Raw genomic sequence first — 26,476 nt, 5'->3', positions numbered from 1 at the left:
TAGATTCAAACCATATCTTGTTATATTTTTCATCTGTTTGTGTTATGTATCAGCTGGAGGATGTAATGTGAGCTGGACAGAGATCAGATCTCAGTCAGACCTCAATGTGGACACAATATTATGATCACACAATTATGTAGAGTTGTGCAGTATATGTAGGAGTCTTTACCTTCAATTTAGCTTTTAGCACTGAAGCTCCCCTCAATGAAAACAGATCAGCTGTGATTGTACTTCCTGGTTAAAAATGTATTGAAAGTCACTGAAACAGTAATGACTTGAAATCAGCAAATAGGAGGTTACTTATCTACTTACTTTTTAAATTATGTTTAATTTGATTTAGGCTACTAAAACCACACATAACATATTCTACCAACAGGAGACTTAACTTTGAACTGAAGACAGTCATTCTCACGACTGAATATGACTTCATTATGAGCAATGTTAGCGCTGAGCTTAGAAACAAAAAATCATTGACAAAACAGAACTAAATCAAGTAAAATCAGCAAAGTGATTCGTTACTTCTGTAATGATGGACCCATAAAAACATTTTCACCAATTTATGCTGCTCTGCGACGCTTTGGCCTTTTGTAGATGACTCTTTTCGTTTAAAGCCTGTTTTTCTCAAAATTAAAAATGGCAACATTTCACAACAAAACTGAATTCCAAAGAAATACCCACTACATCAACCCGTGCAAATATTCTGTGTTGACTGTTTTAAGAACCTCTGACATGGAAATTGGCAACATTGATCAATCTTTATTTGATATAGTCATATAACATTTTCATGATTATTCTTATTATTGTTAAAGCATAAAGTCTTTTTCAGTGAAATGTACTATTTTGAGAAATAAATGCTGTTTTGTCAGTGCTGACCTTTAGAGGAATATAGAGTATGTGGGTCTAACAGAAGATTCTATCGTATCAAGATTCCCTTATAACTTTACCTTATTTATTTGCTAAGTTTCCATGTAATGAAAGAGATGAAAACAGGACTCATTGGAGGAGACTCTATTTTGTATAAATCTTCAACCAAGTCTTTTCCTTGGTGTTGTGTATTTTCAGTACTGGCTGTATTTTTTGTAAACCTGCCTCCCTAATGCTTACTATATATATGCTGGATAATACATCATAGCTGTCAACATTCATGCATTTGCTCAGAATGTCTATAAAGGTCAACATGAACACAATGCCACAGGATAATGGTGCAGTGGTAAAAAAACATCTTAAAAATACACAGTGAAACAAATGACGAAGCAGTAGTTGGCCCCTTGTTGGCAGCACGGTTTTACATGGGGCTGCAATGCTCCTTTGACCTCTGCTGCTCTGACAGACCCACACCATCCACACCCAGTCATGCTTGGTTTGGTCAAAACAGAGCCACAAATTTAGACCAGACACTGACACACATACACACTCATTGAAATCCAGGACATGTTTACAATGGTTGCCACATGTCTGATGGAGCATAGCAAAGACTCTCCTCATGAATGTTGATGTACCTACAGCAGGTTGCTCTCCAATATGGAGGAAACACACACATGCCTGCACATACACACACACACACACACACACTCACACACTCAGACACACACAAACACACTAATGTATGGATCTTTATTTATATGCATGGGGTTGAATGGGTGCACCAGTGTATCTTCAAACACAGTGCCACATCGTCGTTCGCAGGCACACACACAAACACACACACAGGCCTTGACTAAAGCTGATTTTATGTATGCTTATGTACGCATTCTTGCACTGTGCACACACACACAAACACATCGACAAAAACTACACAAAAAGGAGAGAGCAGGAAGGTAAATGGGGCATGACATCTCCTTGTGTGAAAAATGAATACATTCATATTTCAAAATACAAGCAGGTCAGTGTGGAATTGGGCACTTTACACTGTCAAATACTAATGAACAAATTACAATTATCAGTAAATGCAAATAGATTGACAGTGGAAATCAGTTATTCGTTCTGCTTGGCTTTTACTGAACCTCCCTCTGCATCACACACATTTGATTATTTTGACAGTGCATAATGTCTCTGCCTGTGTAACTGGAGGGTTTGTAAATTGAATTAATGTCTTGTTTCTGTGACTGACTTCCCACTGTTGAGTGCATCTAGTCAGTAAGTTTGCAGCTCTGTCAGATCTCTGGCCTTGTGCAGTGCTGGTTTTATAGCACCTCATACTGACTTTGGGACACAACAGAAAGAAGTTGGAACTTTTTCATCACTATATATATATATATATTGTATGAGACCATGTACCGTCACAGCCCAGTTACTGTGGTTGATTTACAGACTTCACTGTTTTCACCTGTTTTCTTTGGAAGCTCCTCTGAAGAAACAGACTGGACTGCAGGTCTTTTCCAAGATTAGAAGGTGCCAAGAAAAGTTATGTGTAGACGCAGTGTTCCTCACTAAAGTGCAGTGTCCATGAGCTCATGTTGAAGCCAGTTCCTTCCTCATAACTCAACACATCTGCAAAGCAACTTTTTCAATATAGTAAATCCTGCTCATCAGTATTTTCTGTATGAAAGTCTTCTTTCTTACCACATTGGTGAATTGCCTACTGTCCCAATTTTTTATCCCCAGAATAATGTGAAAAAAATGGCAATGCAAAGCCTGTGGCTTTGTGCACATATGCAGAGGTCAACAACTCTACAGGGAACCTTTGAACTTAAGAATTTTAGACTCTATTATAAGTCTAAAACTTACTCAAATGTCTTTAAAAATGTGACCTCCCCCTGACTGCTTGTGTTAGCCAAGTGATGTTCCTGTAAATCCTTTACATCTGGCAATAATCAGCAATAGTGTGTAAAATACTATATAATATATATATATATATATAATATATAGATGTTTGCAAATTTCTTATCAAATTTTTTCTCTGAGAGAGAGAGAGAAACATATATATACAGCATAAATATATATATATATATGTGTTTGCAAATTTCTTATACATTTTTTTCACTGATCTTTTGTAGCCATGCTAATGACCAGCTACTGACCTGAGTAAAGTGAAGCAGTTGATTGTTGTTAGTTTTGCACATTTTCAGTTACTTCCTATTTTATTTTGTTAACCATGTCTCATGTATTAGATTGTTTTACTTCCAGTCTTTGTCTTACTAACCACTCCCCACTGATTGTTTGCTCCACCCACATTAGTTTCACTTGGGTCTGTTCAGTTGTGTATTGAAGGCTTTTCCTTCCCTCATCCCCAGTTCATCTCATCAGTTCCCTGTAAACCTATACCCGCAACTCCTGGTGTGATTATTTGTGTGTTACTACACACGCTTTGTTTTTTCACCTGCTTCTAGTCTCTGTGTTTATTGGATACATTTACCTGATTGTTTTCGATGCTGATGCCATTACCAGATTGATAGCATGCTGGTGTTGCCATTTAGCTAAATAAATGAGACCTTAAACCTAGTTCACACTTCAAGATTTTCAGCCTGATTTGCTAGTAGCTGGTGAGTTCTGCAAGTTATAGACTAAAGCCCCAAAAAGCCCCCAGTCACCCATTGCTATGTGGGAATTTTTCAACGACCTAATCAGAGAGGCTCGCCAACTCCAATCAGAGTTCCAATGTGCTGGAAATCTAATCGGAGTCAGTGACACCTTTAGCCAACTCCAGCCAATCAGAGTGAAGGTAATGAAGTTACAGGTAGTGGTGAGGTGCCCCCTGATTTTTTACAATATCTATAGCCTCTAAGCAATAACCATGCTTGTGAGGAGACAGAGTAACACAAACTCAGAGCAGGCTTTATTTACTGCATCATGCTCAGAGAAAGAAGAGAGAATGCCAGTTGGGTTAGTTTAATCTCTGACAGGTTTGGACAAAGAAATCCCCCCGAGCCGCACTGTGTTCTTTACAACTGAAGCAGGAGGAGCAGTGGGATGTGGGACCCCACCTTCCCATGTGATGGCAGCTTCCTGTGAAGGTACAAGGTGTCACGACTATAACACAGAGGCAGTTTGGGGAGGTCACCTCTTCATCACATTTTCCATGTCAGTCCACACCAAGGCCTGATAGCTGGGGTGGCACGTTGTGTATGTCAGAGCTCTGGATTCCTCTGGGTGGGGAACGAGAGAGTGAGCAATAGAACACAGAGAGAGACACAGCATGTGTTTGTTAAGTGCTTGTGTTTGCTATGTTCTGTATGTACCAGTATGTGAGTATTTAAAATATGTACACCCATATGTGTGTGTGTGTCTGGTGTGTGTGTGTTATTTGACTTAGCTGCCACTAAGTGTGAGATGTCTGAATATGGCCAAGGTGAGATTCCTCTCTCGGGGTGTAATGACTGATGGCTGGCTCACCTGTCACACATAGAATCAACTTTTTTAACAGTTTTCAAGTTGTGGAAAAGTCAATATTTGTATAAAGAGATGTACGCCAGATTAGTAAATTAACTTAAAAGATAGAGCTCAAGCAAGAACACTTGTATTCCTAGGAATGCCTCTTATTTTGTCGTTGTCAAGGGGAATGGAAGCAGAGTTGAGGGATTTCAGAGAGTGCTGAACACACACACACACACGACTGTTGCACATTGACACAAATATTGTACTTATAATATGGGGTATTGTGATACTTTTCTATTGACGCTATTCCCATCAAAGTGCAGATCACATATTAAACACTTAGTTTAGGCCTTATAGGACTCAGTCTACTCACTCTGAAGGCCATGACTTCACCAGCTTGTCTCGCCCATACCATTGCTTTGTTAGCTACTTGGCACCTTGGCCACATTGTTAGCTAGCTTGTTAGCTTTGTCACCATCCCAGTCAAACTCAATCTGTACTGAAAATCTGTACATTATGTAATTTTCTTGATGTCTTGTGCATATATGACAACATATGTAATTCTGCTTATGGCCAATCAACCAGTTCATTTGAAACTTTGAGTATGAAAATATTATTCGGGGCCGTAACACACGGACTGACAGGACAAACAGCTTTTAAATCGGGTTTGAACTAATTGGCAGGCTAGATAGCCAATTAGTTAGTCAACTGTTGGACTGAACAGCTCATAAATGTATCTGCAAATGTCAAGATGAGTCATTTAATATGCCAAGCCTTTTTCAGTGTCTATCTTAACTATATCTTGTCGTAGCCTGTAAGCTACAGTTAGCAACAGTGATTAAATTATTGCACACTATAGGTTGAGTTGTTAATCAAGCACATATGGCCATCCACTAAATAAGTAGATGTGATATACCTTATATATACCTATATGAGTGCTTTCATTCTGTCTTTGAATTCACTGTAAACCTTCACAAGAAATTGAATCCAATTAAATTGTATTTGTATAGCGCCAAATCACAACATACATTATTTCAAGGCATTTTAAGGTTAAGACAATATCATATAGAAACCCATCAGTTCCAAACACTTGGTGGGGAGAATAAACTCCCTTTTAAATGGAAGAAACCTCTGGCAAAATCAGACTCAATGTGGACGGCCATCTGCCTTGACCTGTAGAAAATAATAATTTAACAATGATTATTGACTTTAAATAGAGTGTTCTGTAATTTGAGTCAGACTTGAACAAGTTGGCAGATTTAAAATGTTCATATGAACTGTTTAAGTTTTAGGGTCATTTTTGAGAATAATGAGATAAGATGTAAATTGTTATTTAAGTATGAGGACTGTAATTCTTTTTTAACAGGTATGAATTGACTTTTGTAGGTTCTAGATATAAGGTGTTGTGTTACTTGCATGTGTTCGTGACACACACACTCGGTGACCACATATGATGCATGACTTTCAAATTCTTGGGCCTCAAAATATGTTTGCAGCTCATATAAATGACCAAAATAGCCGTTGTCATGCTTTGTGTGTGTGTGGGTGTGTGTGAGTGTGTGAGTGTGTGAGTCACTCGCCATTGTTGTCGTTCCCTACACTTCATGCTCACAAGGGCATTGAGAGTGCAAAACAACCTCAACATGTGACATTAGGAAATCCAGGTCATTGAAATACGACAGAAGGAAAGAGTGGGGGAGAGCAGGAGAGAACGGGGGAGGAGGAAAAGACAGGGGGAATCTTGTACAGCACATTTACTATATGCTACTTTACAAATATGTAGTGTTTTTGCTGTGTGTGACCTCATGAGTGTTTAAGAAAAAAAAAATCGAGTGTCTTCTCTCTAGGAAGACAAGCAGTTTTCACACACACACATGCACATACACACATTCTCCTCTCTTTCTCCATGGTACATGTTCGGTGCATGCTTAGGTATGTGAGTTAGGGTGCTGCTGGGAAAGGGGACCCCCTGGCTTTAAAACCAAGTGTGTGATAATGGGGCACTGGTTATGTAACAGAAAGGAAAGCAGTGTGTGTGTCTGTGTGTGTGGTGGGGTGTTGGGGGCTGGATGGGGGCTCAGGGGGAACAAGCAGGGGTTTATTCACCACAATGCATGAAGGAATGCCCATAAGTCCATAGACATTAGATTTGAGTCCAGCCCAATAAGCTGTTAAATACTCCCTGATATGTTGTCAATCTTTCACACTAGGCTTTTAATTACATTTACATTTTTCATTTCACTGCACAACAAAAGTCTACCCCGACTGAATCTGCAGTCATTAATAGAAATCCCTGCAGAGGGAGGAAACAGAGTATCACTTGATAAGTTCTTTCTTTAATTATTTCTTTTATTTATGCATCCACACAATGTGTCCCTGACCACCTCCAGAGGTGGTTCGGCCAAACAAAACATAAACTGGTCCTCAATGTGTCTCAGGTGCATTTACATCTGTAATTTGATGTGGTCAAGCTTTATCCGATTGCAGTCTGATCACCTAAAATGCATTGTAATATCTGCTGTGATGTATGTTAAAAATGTAGGTCTCGAATTGTTTTTAAAACAAGCTTTGCAAATGTTTTATGAAGAAACATGTTCACATGTTTGTGAGGGCTCAAGGGTAAACACAAGGCATTTTAGACACTGTGAATGTAAACACAATTTTTACAAAAACTACCTTTTTAATTAAATAAGGTCTGAACAAGCATCAGCTGGAATTCATTTGTTTGTTATCTGTTATTTGTTAGTGTCGTCCATCATTTATTTCTAAACAGCCTACATGCAGTTTGTTGACACCCCCCAAAAAAGAAACCTTTATTGTCCAACTGTATTTTGCACACACAGACACACACACACGCCTTACTTAACCATGCTTAACACGAGCAGCACTGAGCACATATGTAGCAGTGACCAGCTGTACCATAAACCTTTGGGAGCAGTCAGGGGGGCTAGGTGCTGCATACATAAAACCCATGGGGGTATGTTGTTTCAGGTATTTGTGAGAACATGGTCCAGGAAGTCCAGTTTGAATAATGGGTCAATGAGACAATAAAACACCTCACAGCTTAATACTTCTTTAAACTTATTGCATACTGACTTAATCCCATGCCCCCCCTTTACCCTTGGTGTCCCCCAGGGCTCAGTTCTTGGACCATTAAGCTACTGTTCACTATTTACATTCTACCTCTTGGACATAATTTGTCGACTTGGCCTCAATATTCACTACTATGCTGACAACACACAACTTTACATTCACACCACTCACCGCTATTCACACCCTCAGATACTCTGCCAAAGTAGCTATTAATGCTATCTATGCATGGATAACTTGCAATTACCACAAAGTTAACTTTAATCAAACTGAAGCTGACTTCATTTCTCCCACAGCATGCTTCAAAAAACACTCTCCATCCCTTTGTTAATTACATCTTCCGTTGCTGAGGTGAAAAATGTAAGTGTTGTTCTAGACAAATATCAAAATATCAACTAAACAGCCTTCTTCCATCCAAAGAACATTTCTCTCCCATGCTGTTGCAGAGACTCTCATTCACGCCTTTATAATGTCACATCTTCAAATATACAAAGCTCTTCTCCTTGGTGTACTCACAGGAATTGAACAGACTTTATGTACAGAATTAAGATGAGTCCTCTGCCACGCATGGTTCATAGCCTTCAACAGCTGCACTGGAAACCAGTTAAATACCACATTCATTTTTAAGCTCTCCTTTTGTACAAATCCCTAAATGGCTTGGCGCCTCTTTACTATTCTAGATTTCTCCATTTCTACGCACCTACACAATCACTATGCACATCTGATGCATATCAACTCAATTATACAATGTTTCATCAGATGTATTAGAGCCAAGTTCAGCTTATTTGAAAAATGAAACCTAACTGAAATAAATTAAATGGCTGCTAACGTCTTTCCAATGTAAATGTCAAGTTATTATTGTTGCCTTAAAATGATATGTTCATCCCATTGTGCCATTAAAACCAATACAGTGGTGTAAACAATTTCTCAAAGGAAAATCTGTTTTCAGCAAAGCAGAAAAACATTTACAATTGTATCTGTGATATTTGAATTGAATTTCAGTGATGTGTCTTATTCCTGCAGTTGTTTTTGAAATGCTATTACAAAAACATTATCTTAAGACTGTAACATTTTAAATTGAGAGGGACAAAATAAGGACAACAAGCGTTTATTTGTAATTACTAAATATGTATTTTTTTCATTTTTGCATATTCTACTCTTCAAATATAAACTGGGAGGGAATTCGTGTTTAGAGTCTACACAAACTTTGTGCGTAAAGTGAAGAGTAGAATAATGTAATAAAAAATAATCCGTAACAGCAGTTTGTCTAGAGTACAAACTTGTGAAGCTAATGTCCTGATATCCTACATATGTAATTAAAGAGACACAATGATATTACTTAGGCTGCTGTCATATGTTTTCCATTGTCTTGTGAAGATTTACTGTCTCAAAGGGCTTTTCTGCCGATATCCAGCTCTTGCATCACATATAGCTCAAGTGCTCTGGGGAGTTGAGGTTAGAGAAAGAGATGAGAATTATAGGTCTTTGCAGCCAGATCTTAAGGCTCTATTCTTTACGGTGAACCATTCAGAATAACAGCTCATTGTACTTTTTAATTTGTCCAAGACTGACTGACTCAAAGCTGGCGACAGTAATGGTCATAAGCCCTGCCTCCTCCATGTTAATTGATGGGAGATGGAGCAAACTAAGAAGTCAAAGTACATATTAAGTGCATTTTCCCAAATATGGTTTCTGTCATTTTAGGTAGTTTGTGTTAATATTTCCAGTAAGTTTGATTATAATTAGTTATATAATGCTATAAAAACAGGGGGATATGTCATGATTGACAGCTGAGACTGGCTCATCGTATTGACGGGGTGTCACTACCCCGGCCTCATCCCCCAATCACTACTCTGCACTTTGGCTACAAGGGTGGCGGCATTTGTATCCAGGGTATTCTAACTTTCTGGAAAGTGAAAGAGGAAGAGGACATGCATTGTCGACTCACACAAATACACATTGTGATTGTTCTGTTGAAGACATCTCTCTCTCTCTCTCTCTCTCTCTCTCTCTCTCTCTCTCTCTCTCTCTCTCTCTCTCATTCTCTATCTTAGCTTGGGTTCAAAGTTCACTCAGCTCACACTTCCTGCAGTTTTTCTATTGTAGCACATGGTTAAATAGAAAAAAAAAACCTACCACATACACAATAATGATTTAAGTGTTTTTCTACAATGATGAAGGCCACTGTATACCTGCCAACCAGATGCTATGGCTGACTCCATGATGGGTGGTGTACTCTGAACATCTGTCAGTGGAAGTTAGAGCACTGCTTTGTTCAGCCACGAAGATTGTGTGTGTGTGTGTGTGTGTGAATAGAGAATAGGTGAGCCCCCACCGTCCTAATACTAACCAGCTGTGGTCAGACAGTGTACTGTCTCATCACAACTACTAAGTGTAGTAGTAAGTTATGTATAGGTATTTAAGTAAAGTAAAGTAGAGTGAATAGTTATCAAACCATTTCCAAGGTCAACGTAGAACCTTATGCAACTAAAACACGGTCAGTGATCACCACAGCCCACAGATAATGAGAGGCTAACTCAAAAGATGATGATAGTAATTGAGACAACATGAATGGGGGAAACAGATCAATCAATCAAATTTTATTTGTATAGCCCATGTACAAAAATTTGTGTTATATGGATAAATGCTCCTGTTTTTTGTACTACAAACTGAAATCAGTGAGCTGTAACTATGTTGTATATGTTAATTCTTACCTACAATGTGACTTTTGTCATATTCATAGGTCCTGTATGCAAAAACCTCAGTTCACTCCATTGCTAACACTTGTGCTATGTCCTTGAGTGCTCACTCTTCTGCTCACATCTGCAGAGGAAACGGTGGCTCTGTTTATACCTGGTAATAACCCATAAAGACCAAAGGCATCCTCCAAACCTAAGCACTGTGTAAAAACAACCTCCTAAAACCTGAGAGTTTTCGAAAAAACATTATGTTCTATAAAACCTTTATTTCTCAAAGACTGAAGCAGAAAGAAACTAGAATGAAAACCATCTGAGAGCTTAGACTACAGCTTTTAAAATGTATTTCTTTACTGTAGATTTTTCTTTTTTGTAAAACACGAACATTAGTACAAAGGCTTTTAGTGACCCTTAAAAAGTAACATCATCAGTGTTAAAGTAGAAATAGATGTGAATGCACCCAATCTGTGTGGCTCTTTCAGTGTGATAAAGGTCCAAATATTCCCCTTTGCTGTTGCCTGATTGTGTGTAGTGAAGCAGCTTTGAGGAGCTGGAAACATATAATATAAACAACTTATTCTGTTAAATTGATTCACCTTTCTTCAATTTTATCAGCACAACACCTTTTAGTCTTAAACATGAACAACATGCAAGATGACACATAAAGATGGGGACTGGATTTTATAAATATCCCCCATGGTGAAGACCATTTAGCATTTGTAAAGTTACTGAAGTAATTAATACACACATTCCCAGATTTTAAATGGTAGACTCTAAAGAAAAGATACACTGGCTCAACTTAAAAAAACAACAACATTTTGCCTGGATCTTTTTTAAGCAGTTCCAACTAAGCCATTATTGAGTAAATCTCACAATAGTTTTATAGTTAGACTAACAAAATTACTTCAGTGCAACAAATATGATTAGATTTTTCCTTAGAAAGTTTATTTATGGTGAACCAACTTAATTTTAATGAAAAAGGTTTGAGAATATTAAGTGGTTACATTTTTTTCTTATTATTCTGCCTTTATTACCTTTATTTTTGGAAACCTATTTCCCTTCATTCAGAAAAAAATACACATAGCAAACAGAGCACACCCCTTTATGATCAGACTGTTTCTTTTACAACCAATGGAAACATCTTTTGAAACGCTTAAAAACATTCGGGTATATCAGCCCCATTAGCAAAGCAAAGGCTTATGGAGCAAGTCCTCTGAATGTTCTCCTTTCCTTTGTGATGATTCCAGTGTGTCAGCTTCCAGGGAAGCTCCATAACATGTGTCTCCTCTCTCTGTCTGGAGGCTGGTAATACATCCACAGTCAGGCTGGATCTGTCAAAATGCTGCGGAAAGCACACACCCACATACACTGAACACAAACTGTGGTTTGAGACATGAGACTGTAAAAGTTCACTGGGTGCAGATCCAGTTAAGATGGAGGTTAAGTTCAGTTTCCGATGAACACAAGAAACCGGCTGCTGAGGCTCAGCCTGGATTCACTTTTAGTGTACACAACTGACTTGAAGTGATTCATGATTAAGGATAATTGTACATGTGTGTTCTCAAAAGCAATTTGGAAACATTCTTTACATAACTGTCAGCCCTCAGTCACAGTGTCTTTTTTATCCACATATTTGTCTTTAACATGCAGTGCACAAACAGATTGACAACCTGCTATCAGCTATATATGTATATACACACTTCAGTTGTGATTGTACTTTTGGGGCCTGTATAAAGTGCGATTTGGACACGTGATACTTTCACTATTGATAGAAATTGATTAAACAGGCGACCAGCACTCTGTCCCAGTCAGTGGGGGCAAGAGCTGTGTCTTCAGTCCACGGACAAAGTTGACCATGTCTTCTTTTACATCCTCTGATAAAATACATTAGAGGATGGCAACTGGTTCAAACCTCTTCCAGATCATTTGGATGATTTCATTATTTTTATTTCACCATATTGGACCGACACAGACATTCACAGGTGCTGATCTGGGTCATGCAAGCAACATTAATGACTATAAAATGCAGGTAGGATGACAACAGAGTTTTCTAACTTCACTCTGCACCATAGACTGTTTATAAAAAGCTCTCCACACAACGACCAGCACACAAACAATAAACAGTGACAGTATATTGTCGAACTGTTTGAGGAGGACTGACTAATGTCAAGGAACCATTCTGAACAGGCTAAGAGAACAGTCCAATCCAAACAGGCAGGTTTAGACCAGGCGCTGCACTAAGATTAAATACCAGACGAGTAAGTGCCTCTGACTTGGCGATCAGAAAAACTATAGATGTGTGTCACTGATTGATCAGACTGTATGGAATTCACACTGTTGGTGTGTATAGGTCTGATGATTGCTGTGTGGCACATGATGAATTTCTGAAGGGACAAATAAATCTATTTGAGTACAAATGTTTTTTTTCTTGTCTTATTAAGGACATATTATTTCTAGTGTGGTGTAATTTCATATCAAGTACGGCTTGTTGTGTCTTATTAGCACACTGTTAAATAAAGTGCAGTAATGTTTTTAAAAGGGAAAAAAGTAACTCAGACATGCAGTGGTATTCTAAGGCCAAACAGAGCATCTTTGCTCGTTTCAGACCAACACTGTTGTCAGCACCCGCATTGTGTAGATAACAAATGTTCTTGTGCCCACATGGTCTGTTGGTCTGTTGGTCTGAAAATGAGGCGTTCTTTTGACCAATCAAAATCTGATCTGAAATCAGTGGAACGGTATTTTACTGTAGTTTGAAGCACACATTCAAGACAGTTATATGACCCTACATAGGAAGATGCACAACACCCATGATTAATTAAGAGACTTTTGAACCGTGTGTCTGGTGCAGCAATGTTAGGCCATATGTCTAAGTTGTAAAAGTAGAGCTTTGAGCTCAATGGCCACAATTCATTTATTCTGAAATACTGGAGCATTTTAGTCTGATAGTTTGGCTCAGTGTTGACTGCTCCTCAGCAGTGCCCATCACCATTTCCATGTACCAGTCACTTTTAAAAAGCTACAGTATTCAGCTACAACCCATTACCTGTGCTTGGCCTTGCTGTGTGTCACTCATCAAACAGTCAATCAGAAGAGGGGCCCAGAGACAAAAAATGCCTTGTTCTAGCTAGAACTCCAGAATGACAGGGTTTTTGGTCTAGACTACAAATACAGAATAAAGTCTGTCTGTATAAAGTATGGGACCTTTAATCCACATTTGATTTGGACACGCTCAACTAACTCAAAGTAACGCAAATCATTTCAGAAATGTCTCACCATATTCCTAAAAGTAATTGTTTTTTCAATAGTTAAATTGTTTTTGTCCCTTTCTTGATAAAAACATTTTGGATATTCTGGACATGTATAATAACAACCATCTGTTAGAAAGATGGAACTGCTGTTAAAACAGCATCACTGGGTTAAATCACTAGAAAATGCATGTGAAAAGATGCTGTGTTGATCATGACCACTTTACTCAAGGAGGGTCACCCTGATGATGCAGATGATGCCCAAACTGAAATTTAGAAAAAAAGCCATGTATTTCAGTGAGCATACTTTAATGGTTACAAAACGTTTTAAATTCTTGTAGAACTACATCAAAATTAAGATCTTAAAAAACTCTGACCAGGGAAGTACTTCTTGATCCTTGTTCTCACAGCATCTGGGTACATTTTTTTTTTCCTTGTGAAAGGTTTCCAAGGCTTTTAAATAGTGTTGGCCTACTTTATTTAGAAGGCTTCATATTTAACAACACATCAAATCTATTAAATAAAGAAAATGTTTTTTAATCACAGTAATACTTTATATACATATTGTAGATTGTTCTCAACGGTTGTGTGTGTATAAATATTTTACGTATTAACAAACTGATAATTATAGACAGACATGTAAAACCTGTGCCATAAGACCCAGTTCCTGTAAGTGTGCACAGTAATCTGTGAGCGACAGTGTGTGTGTGTGTGTGTGTGTGTGTGTGTGTGTGTGTGTGTGTGTGTGTGTGTGTGTGTGATACCTGCTTCTTGATTGTTGAAATGTGAAAGGTGACAAGGATTGACCTTTGACTCATAAAATATATTAAAGACACTTCAGAAACACATCATTATTTACAGTAAAGTTTAGGATTCATGATTCTGTGAAGCTGCTTCAAAACCCAAATATGTTAATTCATCCTAATTTTCTTCCCACCTACTAAATCAACCTAGACAGCAGTCAGAGAGAGCTCACCACATTCAAAGCAACACAATCGTCTCATAGAAAATATAAAGTAATTTCATCTACATCTGGATCTGCACCAAAACACATATGATGACTGGCAGTCACTCAGGCTGGATCATGATTTCTGAGAATACCTCACTCCCGTCTGGGTATTTGAGCTTTTTACAGCAATGAAGAAAAAAGACACACAACCAAGTCGCTGTAGTTCCACCTATAGGTCAAATACTGTCACATCTGATCACTGTAAGTTAACATGTGCATGCATCTCATATTGTAAGTTTGGTTCCAATTGCATTTTGGAGTCAAGACAAATGACAGTTTATACGTACTAGAGCAATGCCCGTTCTAAACCTGCCTGTTTGTAATGGGATGTTCTCTTTGCAGTTCTACACTATACTGCCACCTTTTATTGTTTGGGTGCTGGACACTGTGTGAACAGCTTTTTACAAACAGTCTGTGGTGCAGTGTGAAGTTAGAAAACTGTTCATCCTACCTGGTTTTTCTGCAGTGAAGATTTATAGTCATTGTTTTTCATAAAACCAAATTAGCTCTATAACTGTTCACATGTGTGGTTTATATAAGTTTGAATTATTTGCTTAACTGCTGTTGTTTTTAGACATTACATCATGGCTATTCCAAAAATCTGATTATCTTGAAAAAATTAATTTGTATAGCCAACATTCACAGGGTACAATGTCCTTAATTCGCAGTCATATTAAGCAACATTGCTAATCATTAAAAACACAACAATGTGTGGGAATGGAAATTCAACCAATCATCTTTCACAGCCGTCATTTAGTCCATATTACAGCAGTCACGCAGCCCAGCAGGCCCTCAGGATGATCTGTGGTGAACAGTCTGTGTTCCCCTGGTTTCCAGGTGCTACATCTTTAAATGTCCCTGCAGATTAATCAGTCACTGAGAAGAAAGGAGCTCTTTTTCCTCAAGGTTCACATCAGGACTTGGACCACATTGGTAATGATGTTTGTGTTTTCCTCTCTGGGCCCCAGACTGACTCCCTGGAGAAAGCCACAGGTCATGCGAGAGAGAAATGCACCAGTGAAAGCGAGTGCAAGGACAATCTCCGGATCAAACTCAGCTTTGAGACAAAGTGCACGGATGGATGAAATAAGAAGGGAATGCCACATACAACTGAAATGCATTGGTTCAGTGCCTTGTAAGTCTTGTTTTGGGAGTGTGACTCTGATTTATGAGAGTGATTACTTTGTGTGGGTACCTTCTGCTCTTACACTATGGCCACTCTGTGTTTGTATGTAGCCACAAAAGGATCTGGAAAAAATTGGAGCAGAATCTGGTCCAGATATTAAAGCTAACAAACCACATGTTATCTGTTTAAATGAATTCAGACGGAGGAGAGCGCTGCAAGCCATTCGATTCTGCTGCGTTCCTCCACGTCCCGGGGCCAGTGAGAAACCTGAGAGAAGAACTCTTTTTCCTGACAGGGAGGTTTTTGCTCAGCTCGTTATTTGTAGCAGGGAATTAAAACTGGACCAGAGACCTTTTGAATCTCCCAGAGTAGACATTATACAGACATGCTGTGGTTTCAAGGCTATAAAGTAGAGGGAGGGAGAGGAACTAAGGCAAATATCCCACATGTTTTATGCAAAGTTCTCCCTCTCTATCTTAGCAACTTAACTGGAAATGAAAGCTTTGTAATGGAATGGAATGTCAGGAATATCCAGAAGCAGTGGGATGAACACTGGTGTCTAAATATGATCTTTGCACACATAAACACACACACACATGCACACATAAACACACACACACACATCACAAATATCATTAGACTACAACAAAAGGACTTTCAGACGTATTATAGTAATATAAATGGCAAAGTTCTATGAGCAGTTGGGCCCAGTACATTTCCCCAGAGTGTTTGTGTATGTGTGTGTGTGTGTGTGTGTGTGTGTGTGTGTGTGTGTGTGTGTGTGTGTGTGTGTGTGTGTGTGTGTGTGTGTGTGTGTGTGTGTGTGCGCGCGCATTTCCTGTACAGTGTGCAGGAAATGCAGTTTCAGCCTTTTTTTCAATTTATATTCCAATTACTCCTAAGCAATGTAAATATGAATGTCTACTTTTATGGATTTCTGTCATGAATTTACTGAGAACAATATATTTATTATGAGATATAGGAATAAGTTTTGAGTCTCCTTCAAGCCTTTACTCCAAAAATCTGAGCCTCCAGGTTAAAATGATATGGAATAATGTACAAAACAACAAAAATAAGACCCAGTTTGTTTGAAATGTTGTATTTTTCCTTCAATGTATTTAATCCAACTTGGCAGAACTCTTCACTTGTACTCAAAGATAAGTTGATGTAGGCTAATCTGAAAACAACAGATGAAACATTCTTTAGGTGTGAGGTAAAACATCAGCCTCAGTCCAGTTATTCAGTCGACTACAGATTATAGACCGAAGCCAACCAAGAGAGCCAAGAGAAGCCAGAGCTTTGATTTAGGTTTGGTCTACTTAGTCATTTTATGCCTCATTGATAATTACAGTGCTGCCTTGGCTGCACATCATTAGCTATTGAACCACAAATCTTGTTTTTCTTTCCTGTGTTTTTATATAGAAAAAAACCACAAGCACATCTTAAGTTTCAGCTTGATAAAGAGCAAAATCATTCAGCTGATTTTTTACTATTTATTACTGTTTTGCTAATGATGAGGGTGATGACCCTGTGAAAGTGGGCCTCTTCCTGCAGGAGCCTGATGGGAGCAAACTTCCCTACTTTGTCCAGCCTGGAACCGGGTTGTGACATGAGGATACACAAGTGAGTCGAGATTTTACCTAAAACAGGAAGTTCTGTCATTATAACTATAGCACGTTGTGAGGAAACCATGTAAATCTTCTATATAATCTGTGAATCATCAATAGTCTGTGTTTAACAGTCTTATATATTCAGGCTTTGGGCTACAAGACACAACAGTGTCTCGCTATCATAAAGTGACGAGATGGACCAGGGGGACATCTCTTTACAGGGGATTTGTTATTTTGATATCAAACCCTTGTGAGCAGGATGCCTCAAAAGGCCTTTTACATGGAACTATACACACAATGTGCACACTATTATATACACTGCATCAGAATCAGAATCCCATGACATTTACACACTTTAATTTGATACATTACATTTACTCTGCAACCAGCTTTAGGAGAAAACTACAGTGAATTTCATGTGTACCTCTTATTTCCTGTTGTATGTTTACTAATCCAGAGCTACTTCAGAATTATTTCCTGTGAAAAGATGAACGGTTCATGAAATATGCATCACACAGACAGACCTTTGTGGAATAGGTAGATATTTGTATCAGTTCACACCTGTACTTAGAGCTGTCCACTTGTGATCAGATCACCAGAGACAGAGCAGGTCGGAACAGGTCCTCTGTGCTCCCAGTCTTCTGCTGTTCTGTTCCCTGCAGTTTGCTTGTTGTCTCTGCTCTGTTTTTCTTATGTTTCCGTTTGGATCTTCTATTTGCGTTCATGTCTTGCTGCCTGCCAACCTGAGCATCTTTAAGCCTTTTAAATCACATTTTCTTCACTGCACTTACCTGCCATGGAAGCATGTCTAGATTTTGGGTCCTGAAATCCTTAAATACGTAACAATACAGTGGTTTTTTTTCTAACTGTTTCTTAAAGTGCCTAAATGCCCTGCGCACCACGCTTTTTACTCACTTGATGTGTGTAGTGTTTCATGGAAAGCCAAGTGAGAGCCCGAAGCTGAAAGATAGACAATACTGAGCAGGTTTTTCTCCATCACATGAAAACAGCCAGGCCCTTCTTCAGCTCTGTAAAGTCAGGGAAAGTTTAAAGTTGCTGCTTTGTTTTCTCTGCTTTTAATTAGATAGTGGCATTAGCTAATGTCATTAGTTAAGCTAGCTTTGTGACCACAGTGGTCTTTGCGGTCACCTGGCAACAGCAAACAGATGCCTTGGAGTGGAGTTAAAAAGAAGTGAGTGTACCAGACCTCTGCAGCCTGCTCCTCATAGCACAGGGGCTCAAGGCTGAATTAACCATTTCAAGCATAACACACCTAAACCTCTGAAAAGAAGTGTTGCTGATAGAGTTGCATTGCTGGTAATGTAGGTGACAACCCAAGGAAGAAGAATGCATGGAATTAAAAAGGTGACATATTCATGTTCCCACTAAATTAGTGGAGGAATGTTTTTTGTCCTTTACAGCTTTACCGATGAAATCCCCAGTATAATTTTACTTCAAGCCAACATACATTGTACGAGTTAGGCCAGTTTTTTCACCTGATTTCTTTTTTCCTACGTTTTTCAGCTTTGATGTGTGTAGTTTGCTGTGCAGTGTACAGGGGAAGCAGCGATTAGTCCCGACTGGCCGTCAGACGTTTCGATTAAAACATGTCAGAAAGTTTGGTCAGCCAACTTCATCCTCTCGCACAGTTGAAGCAGAGTCCTGAGTCGATTCCTTAAAATTCTGTGCCTTTTTTCCTGACTGCGCCTGTGCCAAGTGGCAAACACAGTGACAGCGAACTGAACTAAAAATGCCCCCTGGATGAGAGATGAAACATTTCACTTAATCACATGAAGAGGGGTTTCAGAGAAAATCTGCGTTTTACTCTTTACATTGTTGGCAAGGTCAAATTTGTCCTCCCAGTAATGGTTATCAGCATATATATATATACCTACTGTAAACATATAGACAGACCTGTGGTCTTTCCAAAGACATATTATACACTGACTTATTTGTTTTAAATGTACAGATGCCTTTTCAGGAAACAGATGGAGGTTTGTTACGCAACTCCAAGATCAGCCTGATGTTTGTCCGAGCCTGAGCGGTGGGCTCGTCCGCGCTACCACTGATATCAAACCCTGCGGTTTGTCTTCCACTTGACTGGGCTCTCTGTTCCCTTCAGAGAACCCCTCTGCTGTTTCCCTTTATTCACAGACCTGCAACTGGGGACCGCTTACCCAACATGACCCGTGGCCACGATGAATCGCTGCTTTAAAAGCTGCGACTAAACTGGGTTTATGTTGGTCTGTGGTGACGTTGCACTGGAGACTGGGCAGACCAGTCTGTTTGGTAGAAAACAGTGTGTGTATGGTCTGCTGCGTGTACGGAATAGTGCGTCACCTTGTGTGTTTCACCATGGAAACCTTGTGATGTCATGTTGTGGCACCAGACCTTTGTGACTTGGATTGAGCTACGTTCACACTGCAAGCCTTAGTATTCAATTCAGATTTTTTTCTAGATCTGATTTTGTGATGTAGGAGTTCATTTTATTATTACTTTTCAAATGTGGACAGTATCAGACTCTAATGTGAACTGGTCATGGCCCTGATGTGTTTCACATGCGCAGAAGAACAACAAGTAGTAACACGCAGCACGCTGTGTACGGACGTAAACAAGGAGAAGAAGCCGGTAATAAACATGGAGGCCAGATGTGACCGTTTTCAGTTTAATTTTTCTCTTGATATGCTTTCAAACACAGACCGGTTACGTGACGACCCCTCCTTGTACAGATGTTTCACCCCCCCCTCACTGCCCCTCCACTGACTTCCTCCATCACAGCTGTCTTCCATGTTTGTTTTCGCCAGGCGACTGTACAAAATTATAATAAATGTTCATCTAGATTTACGTAATAGTTGCATTGATTTAGTATACAGGCCACATGGATGTTCGCTTTTCAAAAAATCTGATTTAGAACCACATATGAAAGTGACAGATTCCATTTGATTTGTGCTGTTCACACTGTCATTAAACAATCAGATCTGGGTCACATTGGGGGGAAAATCTGATTCTGGGCACCTGGTCCCACTGTGAGAACATAGTGTTAGTTTCCACTTTACAAAATGTTAAGGGTAACAGCTTTTATTTGAGTTTAGTAAGTTCCAGGGTTGCTCACTTGCCATTTCTTTCCACTCCTCTATTTCCATTCTTTGTTGTTGTATTGTGGTTTCCACTCTTCAGCAGAAACTATTTGCTTTCACTCTTTTATGAAATATAACTTATCAACAAGTAATCCAATGCTTTATCTGTTTTGTTTTTTACCAGGTGCCCTCACTAGACCAGCCAGTTCATAACAACTTAAGAGAGTAAATCTACTCTTGTAATTGAAAAGCTTTTGAGCATTTACACTCACAATGTTTCTCTTTCTTTTTGAACTCTCTTGTAATTATTGATGGTGTAAATTGAGAGGAGCCTGTGAGCTTGTACAGTTGAGTTAACGTTTGATCCATTTTGTACTGTCAAAGCCTTGTGATATTTTGGCAGCTCTGATGCTTCATTGCTTCATATAAGTAGTTTTAGTGACTTAGTCATTTTACTCTTTCTGCACCAACTTTAGTGATATATTCAATAGCCTATGTCACATTTTCTGAGACTTTTTCACAATAAGAGTCACCTTGTATTTGGCTGATTGGATGCCTTTAACCCTTTGTCATAGATGGTCCACCAGTGCAAACCATAACAAATAAGAAAAATGATGTAAATGTGCTATACATTTGAAATTCCCAAAAACAAAACAGGAGATTTTGCTAAATAAACGCAAAACATATTGATCCCTGCTAAACATAGACTCCTGAACAAAATATTTCTTCATCACTCCATAAATTATTCGAACTATGTTATTTTTTTTGTTTTAAGATATATCCAATTTTCTTTGTTCTTCTGCCACCACTGGTTGAAACTTTCATGCCTTTTTGAAAAACAGAAAATAAAGCTAAGCTAACAAGATAAGATAATCCCCCCCCCCCATATGTTTACTTTGTTTGTTTGTTTGTTTGTTTGTCAGCAGGATAACACAAAAAGCACTAAACCGATTTGCACATAAAGGAAATTGTCTCGGGAAGAACTTATACATTCTTGTTGAAAATCTTGTTAATGTGGCTGATTCAAGAATGTTTTGTTTCGCTTTTGTCAAAATTATGATGAAAAGCATTTTTGGATATTTCTCATGTTTGGATCTCGATGTGAATTTTTTTTTACATATTCACAGTGAAGTAATCCTTCTTTAAAATTCTTTTAGACAGACGTGTTGGGTCATTTGGCCTTGGTGGAAGTATCTCTACTTCCACAAATGCTGGAAGCAGACACAATGGTCATGAGTTGGCAGAGGCAGGAGGAGGGAAAGCACAGGGGCTTTAGGTACAAACATATGTGATGCATGTTAGTGCACCACAGGTGTTTGTGTGTGTGTGTGTGTGTGTGTGTGTGTGTGTGTGTGTGTGTGTGTGTGTGTGTGTGTGTGTGTGTGTGTGTGTGTATCTTGAATGAGCCTATATTCTCCATATGTACAATAGGGAAGTGGAAGGACACAGCGTCAGTGATAGTTCTGTATCTTGGTGAACTACTCACAGCCCAGATTGTTACTTTGGATTTCATTGTTCTGCGCTGCTGCTTGTGAGTGATTACAGGCCTGATTGAAATGAACATTGGCCGCTTGCTCCAGCTCAGCTCGAGGACCGCTGACATCTGAGTGCTGGCTGGTTTAAACATTCGCATAAAGCTCCCACTGTACTGAAAATGCATGAGTCACTACCTAAACGCAGCTGACACATTTAACATAGGAGATGGTCAACAGATATAGCAGATCTGTGGTACTAAAATCCACACATAAGCATGCCTGCACACAGCACTGCATAATCAGATTACACAATTCTATGAGTTTTCCAAAGTTCTATTTATGCTTATTCAGAGAGCACCAAAGTTTGTGAAGGGAGATAGAAGCATAACATTTTGTTTTATGATTATCAAATATTAGTTTTAAGTGTCTTGTTCGTGCCACAGCCAGTTCTTCATCTTCAATTTGCACTTAAATGACAAAAATGCTTTGGGAGTGAAACCGACCATGGATAATTGGATTAACTGCTTTGTTTTTTTTTTAGAGTTTTATGGTATGTCAAGATTACATACTAAGTCAATGCAAAAATATGAAGAGATGCAAATTTCTGATCTAATGCTGGAGTTGAAATACTTAAAACTTGTGTCGCGAAAGCCAATCAACGCTGAGACTGAAACCACAGGACTCAGAGCTAGAGGGTGAAAGCGGTCATTGGTCGGCCTGTAAATGATAGTCATCCAGACACAGCTCTGGGAGGAGCCAGTGAAAGTCCTCAAGCTGTGTGCGCTTCCGGATGGGCTTGTTGACCCACACACAACGGCGCTGGCTTCTCCGGCTTTTCAACAACAAATACACCAAGCAGTTGTAGTTACTTCAGCCAGTACCTCTCTCCTCCACTGGCTTCCTCTTGTGTTTCCACAAAATGTAGAACACATTTTAGTTTAAAATCTAATTGCTGTAGCTACAATAGATTTTTTTTAGCACCTAAAATTAAGAAGTTTGGAAATGCTGTTGTCTTGGTTTTAGTTAAAAAAACTCTGGAGCTGCTGTGTAGCAGAAATGGAGATGCCTGCATTCGCTTCTGGATTTATTCAAGTCATGACTTGAAAATGTTTATTTATATAGCACTTTTGACAGAAACATTTGTCTTGTGCTTTACAGGGCGAAAAGTGCATAAAGAAACATACCTGGCACACATTAATTACCTGAATGCCAGGCAAGAGGGATGACTGAATCTGTAGCAACAATGGGGACCATTTGCCTATCAGCGTATCAAGTTTTAAAGAGTTTGCCACGGTTCCAACCGCTGTGTAGCAGTCAAGAAGCTTAGATAACCTAAATGTCTCACTAGGCCTGCATGATAATTATAGTTGGATGTCATCTGTGAAAAAGTGATATACCTTTTTTTTTATGATCTCACTCAAGGGAAGCAGATACAGTGAGAATAACAGGGCCCCCAGAACTGGGCCCTGCAGGACCCCAGTTGAGAGGAGTCCAAAAAAAGAAAACCTTGCTCAATTTTTACCATCGTTATTTCACCTTTGTAGTACTTAATGTAACTAAGCAACCAACTGCAGAGTAGACTATCTGCTTTCCTCTTTACACTGGCACACACGTCTGTTGTACGTGAATGGTCACGTGATAAATGTTTTCAGGTGTGTTTGTATGTACAGGGATTATCACTGATGTTTAACTAAAGAGCTTGTTTTGACGGAGATCATTTTGGTTTTAAATCTGTTTTAAAACTAAAACGTATCAGTGGATATGTAGCATTAGAGTTAGGACCTGTTCATACCTGCTTTAACATCCATCAGGTGATCCAATCACAAGTTTGTCACTTTCCACTTCTCAGTTCCCTTCTGCGCTCATACCATTTTAAGCATCTTAACTTTATTTACGTGCAACATATTTTCACTGTATGAGGGCAAAAAACCTTGTTAACTTTTGCTCTACCCCAACATAAGCCAGCAAGCTTTTCATGTTGATGACTGGCTCAGGACTGCATTTCAATATAAGAGAGAGACAGGGGGAGAGCGTGTGACAGACACCATAATATAAGCAGCAGCTAGTATTTTAAGTTACAGATATAATAATGATGGTCAGCTCTTATTGAGCCGCAGACAAACTTGTACATGATGCCGTATTGTATATCCTGTGTCCACTTGGAGTGATGGTTATACACACCCTAATAAAGTACATGTGTGAAAGGTGTAACTTAGACATGAACACTAGGGGCAGTATGTTGAAAAGTTTAGAAGAAAAACTGGATCTTTAAATACCTGCATCTGAATGATGTGTCATTGCAGCTGACAACCTGATAAACATGCTTGTCAAAATAACTGCTGACAGATGTTTTTAGAAGTCGACGTGGAAACATGCAAAAATAAATGGAAGCAAGAATAAACGGTTACGTGACACGTGTCAACATCATGTTGGGTCCAACAGTCATCAGTCATTTCTCAATCATTGGTCCAATGAGACAGATTTTTTCTCAAAATAATACAATAGGTGTGTGTTGCAATGTTTTCTGTTTACATCATGTAAATTCAGTAGTTCAATAAGGTCTGAGCTTTCTTGTGTGCCCTCTAGAGGTATTCTCCGGTAACACATGTGTTAGGTAGGTCTACTTTTACATTCGTGACACCACCTCTTGGGTAGACAACCGGCTACGTCATATAGCCAGTGTAGTTTCAGCACTGGGCTTACTACTAAATCAAACGTAGCATTGCTTGAGAGTGTGAAAATACCAGATACCAAAAAATACGTTCAGCCTTTTCTTCATAAAATTTAATTGACGATGACGTCTTAAAGTCATAATTGGCATTCATCTTTGATAACTAAATTTTAATGGAAAACAAGCAAACTATATTGGTTACACTGTGAATAATAATATATGACACGTGCATGTATGTTGTGTGGATAAATTATCTTCACTACTTTGTCTGATTTCGTTTTAGCTCAGACTGAATTTACTTCAGATGCTGTTTCAAGGTTACTGGTAAAAGTGAAGTTGATCTCTATAAAAACAGGAGATTAAATCTTAGATCTGTATCAGAGTCTCCCTACAATTTTCTTTAAAAAATGTATACAATAAATCATAAATGTAACCTGCATAGTTTGCAGCTGTGGTGTCATATTTTAATGGATTCACAGACTTTGAACTGAAACGGACGCAGGCATTGAATGAGTCTCCCAAATGACACATTAGAGTGGGTGAGGCAGGTGGGTCAGTCTGTGTGACGGACAGGTCACTCCCTGCGCAGCTCAGCTGTGTAAAATAGGAAGCCAAGGCAGTGAACGCCTGCTCAGTATTCACATCCACATGATGCAGCATACCTCCAGCACATGGCTGCGCGTACTGAGGTGCCATAAATCCACCGGGCTGCTTTCATGTGAGCCAGAGCTAAATTGACAACAAATGTTGTCCCTCTTCTCCTCTGCCTCCTCAAGGTTCTGACAAAGTGCTTCCAGAGGAAGCCTGCAAAAGTGTTCCTGGGGCTCATATTATGTGCAGAGATGTTAATGAACTCCGGACTCTGCAGGTGGTTGAGGGTTTGAATCCCTGCCCAGCAACTAATGTTCTGGTGTTGATTTACAGCATAGCCCTGCATACTTTCCTCAAACAATCACACAAGTAGTCCACGGCTTGCACAAGGTACTGTGCTCTTTCTCACTTCAAATCATATCTTCATCATCTGAGAGCCATCTTGGATCCACAAACAGACAGGACTTGTGATATGTTCCATCTCAATAATAAACAGTGCTAAGAGTGTGGTGGAGTACTGGTTTAGAAAACAAGCCCCAGGTGAGTTGAAAAAATATCTGGTCAAATCTGGAGCGTGGAAATCGAGGTTGGTTTCATGGGCTCTGCCAAGAAAATAAGCAGAAAGAGCACATCACAGCGAGGCTAGAATCAGAGCTTTTTTTAAGACCAGTTTCCAGTCCAAAAACTGCTCTAAGCAAAGCCTCTGTCCACAGATATGTGCACTGAAATCATCCAGCAGCTGACCGCAGTCCAACGGTGTTATTTAAGGCTTTGTAAACTCACAGCTTCCAACCAGGAATGTGTTACATCATTTATTAAGCTGTTTTCTCACTGTGTGTCAACACCAACACAGGATAGATATTTGTGATGCATGATGGATGACACAGCATTTAAATCGCATAAAAAAAACACACCAGCCCAGTCAGAATATACAGGGCCCCTATTTAAAGGGATACAGAGACGGGCATACATGGAGTTTCACATATAAAGATAAAAACTAAGCTTGGCTAAGTTAAGCTACGCTATGATTAGATGAAGGAAGATGGAATAAGATGAAATGAAATCAGTTGATAAGATAAGACAATATAGAAATCATCCAAATATCTTTAGGTGGGAATATACAATTTTAGAAATGTTGTTAAATTCCAAATCATACTGGATGAGTAAATCATCTGCAGTGTAAAGCCAAAGCTAACAATTTATGTGCTCACACTTCGAGCACATAAATCCTATGTGTGTGTGTGTGTGTGTGTGTGTGTGTGTGTGTGTGTGTGTGTGTGTGTGTGTGTGTGTGTGTGTGTGTGTGTGTGCTTGTGTGTGTATAAATAGGCCCATTAGTCCTCTTTGGAATGTTTGTTTAGGCCACCAAAGAAACCAAGTTCAAATACTAACGAGACAGAAACATGGTGGAAAAAATTGATAAAGACAGAGGTACTATGTATATGGACTCACATCTAGCCAGGAAGACATGGACCGTATAACAACGTTTTGATTGGATATTGTTACATTGTTAGAAACTTGTTTATTCAAAATATGCACAATTGCTGCAGAATGGTTCATATTTGTATA

The sequence above is a fragment of the Hippoglossus stenolepis genome, chromosome 3, assembly GCF_022539355.2.
Source record: "Hippoglossus stenolepis isolate QCI-W04-F060 chromosome 3, HSTE1.2, whole genome shotgun sequence".
NCBI classification, from domain to species: domain Eukaryota; kingdom Metazoa; phylum Chordata; class Actinopteri; order Pleuronectiformes; family Pleuronectidae; genus Hippoglossus; species Hippoglossus stenolepis.
Note: the sequence above shows the minus strand (reverse complement) of the source record.